General features: G+C 30.9%; 1 non-coding gene across 1 annotated transcript; it reads left to right on the top strand.

The window, feature by feature from the left end:
• The first annotated feature begins 4,280 nt into the window (after nt 1-4,280).
• Trnaa-cgc lies at nt 4,281-4,352 on the top strand. The gene has a single exon. It is a non-coding gene; the product is annotated as a tRNA-Ala (tRNA).
• The last annotated feature ends 4,012 nt before the right edge of the window (nt 4,353-8,364 follow it).

Genomic DNA, 8,364 nt, shown 5'->3' with positions numbered 1-8,364 from the left:
ACTACGATTACGAAGACTTAACAGCTTAATTGATTTATTTTCATAACTCAATCAATAACTAATAAAGTTTATAATTGCTAACAATCGTGAAAACTAGTACTACTAGTCTTACTGAACAAAGTCACCTGATGAAGCCACAATGACCCAGCACAGTTACCTAAACCTTGCCTCTGGCGCTTAAACTTTTATTCGGAACCAGAATATCTGAGAGCGTTCACCCCTGACCCCTAACTGTTGGTCATCTCGAGACGCTATCCGTCCTTGTCTGATGAAGGATGTAATGTATATAGCTGACTCTTTCATCTTGCTGTGCACGATCCGATACAGCATGGATCGGAGTATCCTCTGAGAATTGCACTCCGTTACACGGTACAAGAATAGTATATTTATAAAAATATATTTAACTTATATTCTCATAAAAATATTTTCCTAATTGCATTTTGATAAATTAGTAATTTATTTAAAAACCAATGCACATTTATCTATGGGAATATTATTAAGAATTATTAAAAATATCAGAATCTTATTAGACTACGAATATAATTACAACGCAAATGTTTTCATTAAACTTATTCAAATTTTAATTATAAAAGAAACTCAATTAACAAAAAAAATACAATAATCAACATAAGGCAGAATGTTGAACACTAGGCACCATTTGGCACCATTTTTAAAATGCATATAAACGTTTGAATTTAAGCCCGTCACGTTGGATACGCTACAGGAGTTCCAAAAAGGCTTAATTATTGTGGAGTGGAGTCTATTTGGAATAAGTAAATACTTGTAATGTACATACATTCAACCACAGAATGATCTGTTAGCGAGAAACGAAGGATTTATTTTTTTATTAAGGGCCTTGTATCTGACGGCTACACAAGTTAATTCTTTTTCCGCTTCGCAATACCCATACCATACATACCCATACCCATCTTTGAGTCTAGATAGTTTAGTCTAACTACTCGGCGCGTTAAACGTATAGCGTAACGTTATGTAGCCTATAATATTTCGTAATAAAAGGTCTATAAAAATGCAAAAAATACGTTTTCTTTAAATAAAATGATAATTCTTAAGTTTATTGTGTTCAAATAAACAAATTCTTCAGTTTAATTTTATAGTATGAATTTTTATTTAAATTCCATCGCCTCCGATCTGAGCCGTGTTATAGTGGTAACTGGGAAGATGTACGAATGTTCCCGCATTACTTGCTCGGTTACCGGCGCACTAGCCTTTATCATAGAATTATTCTAACATAGAATTATTTATCATTAAGAATATTAACTAATTGGTTTAATATTACGATAAAGGTAATGCAACCGGACCATACAAATTTGGCCTAGAATGGACATACATTAATTACATACAAAAATTTTGTCCTGTATTTTTTTCACACTAAAAAAAGAAATTCACAGATGTAAAATACTAAAAATAACTACAATTCTGTCATTAAAGTACAGCATACTTGAAATTTCTTACGTTTTGTTTATACATACTCATTAAAAACCGAAACTGCTTCATTTGAACTTTTTTATTTCATAGAACAATTAACTTTAATATGTATAATTAATATATCATCGAGGATGCAATGGAAATTGGTGGCCTAAGATGCATAAAGCTAAGCTAAATCATAATACATAGATCCTCAATCTGAAATGAAGGGGTATCAGTTAGTTAAGCAAATAAGAGATATCAGGATTACACGAGAACAATATTCGCAAACCGAGTCACGATGAAAGAATGACAAACATACGACATAACAGATGTAAAAGTCAGTCATTTCAATACTAATTAATATAATTCATGTATATGTTTTACCAGAGGTACTAATTACCATCCTATATCTGACTGGTAATATTCACATATTCCCGGATGCCAAAATTCGAGTAGAAATTAAATGAGTAATCTTTTAATATTCATTAATTTTTAATATTCAGTAACAACCTTTTGTCCCCATTACATGCCGTAATTGACTTACGTAGTTCTCCTTTAAAGTATCATCACCGAAATGTTATCCGTGTATGTGTGCATCATGTTAACTTGGTGGTGGCTTTGTGCAAACAAGAAATATAATATTGTTGTAATTCGATTTTGAATGGTGAGTGAGCCAGTGTAACTAGAGGCACAAGGGACATAACATTATAGTTCCCAAAGTTAATGGCGCATTGGTGTTTTAAGTAATGGTTCATATTTATTATATATTCTTTCAGCGCCGATTTCTATAGGGGTTGGTGACCACTTACCATTGAGTGGACCATTAACCCGTTCGCGAACCCATTTCAATAATCATCTTCAGTGTATTTTATGTTTCATACACTGTATCGTTTATTAATTTTTTTAACATTTGAAACAAGTCATTTGCTACATGTCAAATGTAAATCCTAGAACACGCGTAATTGCTTGATTACAAAGTTTAAAATGATTTCGACGATTCTATTTCACGTTTTATTTGTAGCTTTTTTCAATTCGATGAAATAATTACCATCAAATATATATAAATATTAACCGCATAACGTTTGAATGTTTAATAATCAACTCTAATGACATAAAAGTACTTTTTCTAAAACTTCTATTAAAAAAAAGTGACCTATTTTGTAACCCTACAAATCAGAACATCTAAACCACAGCGCACAAATAATTATAGAGACGACAACCGAGGGTTGAAACAACAGGGGTGCAACAAAAGAGTGCTGTAATCATTTTGATACGATTTTCACGCATCGTCGCCAAAGGATGTGGTTATCGGCCCCTGGTTAAAAATATATTATTAAATGTTTGACTTTGTTAAAGCTATACCGTTATATTTTTGTATTATGTCACAATTGCGTTACCAGCGTTGAATATTTTACAAGAATGTAACTATATACGTAAATATTTTTTAAATATATGCTTGTCTGCATAGGTGATAAAAGGACAAATTAATTAATTGTTCAGAGAATTGCGAATAAAATTTAGACCAATGTTGCCAGTATTCTCTTCAACACTTCACGCGGTCATGATTTGTATATATTTTTCTATATATTTTATTAATTGTTTGTATGTTTGTTTTCTGTGGTATGTAAATATCGTTCATCGATAGTTTAATACATTTAATTTATTACGAATATATTGTCATATGTAAATGATAAGGTTAGATTAAAAAAAAAAACTTTTAAAATAAAATACTGCTTTAACCTCATGGTCATCGAACGGGATTGAATAAAATGGACTTACTAGAATAGTCGCTTTCAATGATATACTTCGTATTACTTTATTATTTACGTTAAAAAATAATAGCCTGTTAATGTCCCACTGCTGGGCTAAAGCCAGTTGTCCTTTTGAGAAGCACATGTTGTCATGCTTATTCCACCACGCTGCTCCAATGAGTGTTGGTGGATACACCGTGAAACACGAGATTTATTAAAAGCTCAGATTAAGTAAAACCTTTCATTGGTTAAGATTATATGTTGAAACTACTGAGAAATCTAGGCTTGGATTTTTTAAACGAATATTAATGTAGGTATAAATAGAGCAGCTATTTGTTTTAATACAAAACTATCAATACCGACATAGTTTATATTAAATTTTAAGCTATAATCTGTCGCAACAGCCGTGTTAATATTTTCACTAATTAAAAGGGCGCACTGCGAAAACATTGCCTGCGATAACGAATCGACATTGACAAAAGTTAGCTTTAAATAACTAGCGAATAATGTTTCAGCGCCATCTTGTGGTGACTTTATGAACTATCAGAATTAAACTTTTTATTTTTTTTTGAAATTGTATTTGGAGTACTTATTAGAATACGTACTTTGTATTGTATATATGTAAATTAATTTTAAGGTAACTAATATTCTATTTTATATTTATTCATACGTGCCTTAAACATTACTTGAACAATTAAAAAAAAAAAAATTTCAAATTTAGTTGTGTAATAGAAGTTTTATATGTAATAAAAACTAATAATTTTAAATGAATTCACACATAAATGTTTGTCCATTTTCCTTTACTTTTATTTTAGATTAGAAAAAAGTGTATATACATCACATGTGTGTACATAAATTTATATTTACGTATCTCTTGAAGGAAATTTCCTTTTTTCCGATTAAATGTTTAAATTAAACAATTTATTATTACATTATATGATTACATTATCAAAACAACTTTATTTAATAAATCGGAATTTTTCGTTTTTTCGACCTAGTTCATTTGTATTTTGAAATACAAAAGTTGAACCAAATTAAAAAAAAAAACATATTTGACGATGTTTATAAAACTAATTGGTATTTTCACATAGTTCCTCCACCGGGGGTGTAACTCAGTGGTAGAGTGTCTGCTTCGCATGCTGAAAGTCCTGGGTTCAAATCCCAGCACCTCCACAATTAAAACGTAGTTTGTAAATAACTTTTGTCATAAATTATATTTTTCTTGATGATTTATCCATAAGTTATATCCATTTCTTTATACCAAATATAGAAAACATTTCATGACATTTTTAAAATATATAATATTTACCTTATTCACCAGAAGTAGCATCGATTTTTCGACCCAATAGAGCAAATACTGACACGCACCGGAACTCATTACATACTAAATAAATCTTTTAATATTATTGCGCACTGATTGACGCACACCTGGACTTTTATTAAATATTACATTCATATTTAATATTCTTTTGATGTAAAATAATTTTTAGAACCGTCACACATCAACGACTTTATAAATGATACGAGACTGTGATTTATGCTTGTACAGGAATATGCAATTCACACTTCACGTCAATAGTTTAAATTTCACGCCGGTGAAACTGCGACGTGCATCTACTTCTAGCCTATTCCAATGGAAGTAGGAAAAACGATAACCTAACCTTAGATTTACGATTTCATGCGATTTGGTAATAATTCAGCTATGGGGCCATTCATTTATTACGTAAGACTATTTTCGCTAGTTTTTGACCCCCTTCCCCTGTTTTACATTTATTATGTAAGAATCTAAAGGAAAAAATTAATACACGTTTGGTTTATTTTTCACACATTTTTTTTTGTTTATTTGTAATGTCAAAGATACTATACAATAATCTTTATTTTTTGGCCCGTCCGTTGCCATAGAAATGGAAATATCGTTTTCTCGGCAATCGCGCAGTTGCCCGCGCTTTTTCTAATAATTTTAACTTTGCGCCTTTTTTTATCTTACGTAAGAACTATCGAGACACCGCCCACCCCCTTGTAAGAAAACATAAGATATGGTCGACCCCTCTTCCCACCTAAATCGTCTTACGTAATAAATGAATGGGCCCTACGTTGTGCACTACTAAAATTTTATGATTAATATATCTTTATTTATAATAGAACACTATTTCACTAAACCACTTATTTCCAATTTAATTTTACTTTCAAAATTCCGATAACATGGTGGTGCCATGGCAACGCGAGTCGTTAGATTTTGCAAAGCGACTCGATGCGATGGTTGCTTGCAAATCCATTTGCTCTTAATCGAGATGAATTATTGTAATCCTTTGATATTTTTGTATTGCGATTGTTAAATCAATTAATACAGTAATTTGACGATATTAAATACGTTTTATTTTGTGAATATCTCCATTGCACGCCCACATAGTCTTCAAAAAGACGGACTAATTCCCGAACCCACCTTTTCGGCATCTTGCTCCTCCGACATATATACAGGGTTATTGGTAATTCGACGTATTCCCGTTAGGAGGTGATAGGGGTGACTATTTGCAATAATTTTAACCCCCCTATGCATAATGCTAAAGTGAACCATTTTTGAGTTATCACGTTTTTTAATTTTCTTCAAAATAAGTCAAAATTGCAACTTCAAAAATGTTTTTAAAAAAAGTATCGATTAAAATCTATTTTTTTCTTCTGATTTATAAAAAACGATTAAACACTGGATATTTTTCAATATTTAAACAATAATTATCGGTCCAAATTTAAAAATGCGAGACGGAAAACGATATTATTTCAATATATTTTTTATTTTTTTCCCTCAAATATGCCTGAAAAACAAAAAAATAAACATTATAAAACTTGTTCTGCAGATTATTTTAAAAACATATTATTTTAAAATGTATAAAAACTAGGAATTTATTTCATAGCAACTGAAATAAAATGATCAGAAAGGACGCTGGTGGAAATTCGTATTCGAACATGACCGAATTCGTACTAAAGGTCGCTCTTTAAAATTCCCACAAAATTGAATTAAAATAATAACAATGTAAAAGAACTTACTTAATACAAATTTAAAATAAAATTTAGATACATAAATATAGTTATGTCAACTCGAATTACTTACAGAATAGCTAAATACAGGATCATGGAATTGATCATATCGTGATGTCTCCAAGTTTTTCATGTAATGGTTATATCATGGCCAAATAAAACCGACCGTAATATTAACTTCATACTTTGATGATATGACAATTCACGTTAAATATAGATTAATTTATATAATTTTATTTCTGCAATAATATAAAATAATATATATATATATATATATTTAGGCGGTGTTCCTGTAGTCACACTGGCGCATCAAACCGGAACACAACAATACCAAGTATTGCTGCTTTTAGGGCTTAGGCAGGGTTTGCACAAAACCCTGCCTAAGCCCTAAAAGTACATGAGGTGGCTGAAAAAATATATCCGATTATATTTGTTAACTTAACAATTTATTAAGAAGTATTTAATGTAACGTAAATGGGCGCTCCTTCGTGAGTGAAGAGATCTATACTACAGGACGTATATATATAAAACACTCAATTTTCTAGTGTATTGTTTGACCTTTACCAAATAATTACACGAACTTTCCTCGTAAATACGATCAGGCCTCTCGAAACGAATCACCTATTTGAAATATTGAGCATTATCCATTTCGGTTAATCCTATCTCGTTTATTATTCTATTTGTGCTGACATTTGCGTCAGGAGCCTATCAAATATTCATTTCGTCCGTCTGTTTTCAGTTAGTGGGAATCAGTATTAAAAATTTAGATTTAACATCAGCTACAAGTGTAGAGAACGATCTATTACATACACGAGAAGTATGTCAATATTAATATATGTATTTACTTACTAACACAATTAATTTATTTAGGTATAATAAATACTGTGTGACAAATTTTAGTCTATAAAATGAAATCTCTTTTATTTTGACGTTGCGGTATTATATTTAAAAATGGACATTACGCAATTATCGCGTAAACAAATCGCGTTTTTAATTCGCCTTAAAGCGAACCTTTTGTTGAAGTAAAGTTTGTTTGAAATAAGATTCCGACATATTTGTGATTACCTAAACAAAACATTGTTTTACTGTTTTGATTATTTATTATATTTGATAAAAATCTGTTATGCTATAAGAGATTTTTTTTGATTTCATTGAACCCGATTTGAATATGAATTTTGTTGCAATACTTTTGTAGTAAAGCCTGAAAATATATTTAAAATCATATTCTTGACGCAGGCCACGCAACCAATAAGCTAGTCGCATATAAAATACGCCTGAATGTTAAAATATTTGTGTAAAAATATTTAACGAATCTAACAGATGTTAAAACGCGTAGATATCCGAACGGATTACGACTGGAAATTGAATCGCGAGTCAATTTCCTGCAACAGAGAAACTTTTTACTTGCTCTGAGTTCCTTTAATGTGGCTTTTGAAACTTTTTAAATAGTATTTATATTTATCTCTCTCTCCGAGAATTTAACTCCGCGATAAGATTTCGTTCTAAGCATAATCTTACAATTTTATTTAAAAAAAGTTACACATATAATATTATAAAAAAAGTATATTAAATATTGGGACGCATTTTTGTCTTTTAGTACTACGTCATCAACAGAATAAAGATTCCATCTTACTTCACCTGCCATAGCTGTTTCCGACATATTGAACGTTCTTCATATTCATCTTCAATAAGTCACGGACATAGTCATGTTTGATAACTTCCAAGAAGGTATTATTAGGCTTCGATAATTTCAAAGAAACCCTTTTGGACCTTTTCGATTTTGGACCAAAATGAATTTAAGAACTGTCAAGTGACCATCGAAGTTAACGCCTCGATTGTCCCAAGCTTCACTAATATTGATATATTCTAAGATGGAATTTAGAAGCTTAGAAGATATGATGTTCTTTTATCTCTTTATAGTGTCATTTTGTGTGTGCGTCCTTGCCTTGTAACCGTAGTGTACAACTCTTGCCGTATGCTACGAGTATCGACCTGGCAGTGAGACACGGCGCTGGGGTAACTATGTACAAAAAACGATTATATTCTGAACTTTCCATCATCACCAGCGTGCCGATCCAAGTAAAAAAAAACATTACACCCACAAATGGTTTACAAACTATCTCTTAATGCTTTTTATACATATATGTATACA

The sequence above is a fragment of the Vanessa atalanta genome, chromosome 12 (assembly GCF_905147765.1).
Source record: "Vanessa atalanta chromosome 12, ilVanAtal1.2, whole genome shotgun sequence".
In the NCBI taxonomy this organism is placed as follows: domain Eukaryota; kingdom Metazoa; phylum Arthropoda; class Insecta; order Lepidoptera; family Nymphalidae; genus Vanessa; species Vanessa atalanta.
Note: the sequence above shows the minus strand (reverse complement) of the source record. Positions and strands in the feature narration are given on the sequence as shown.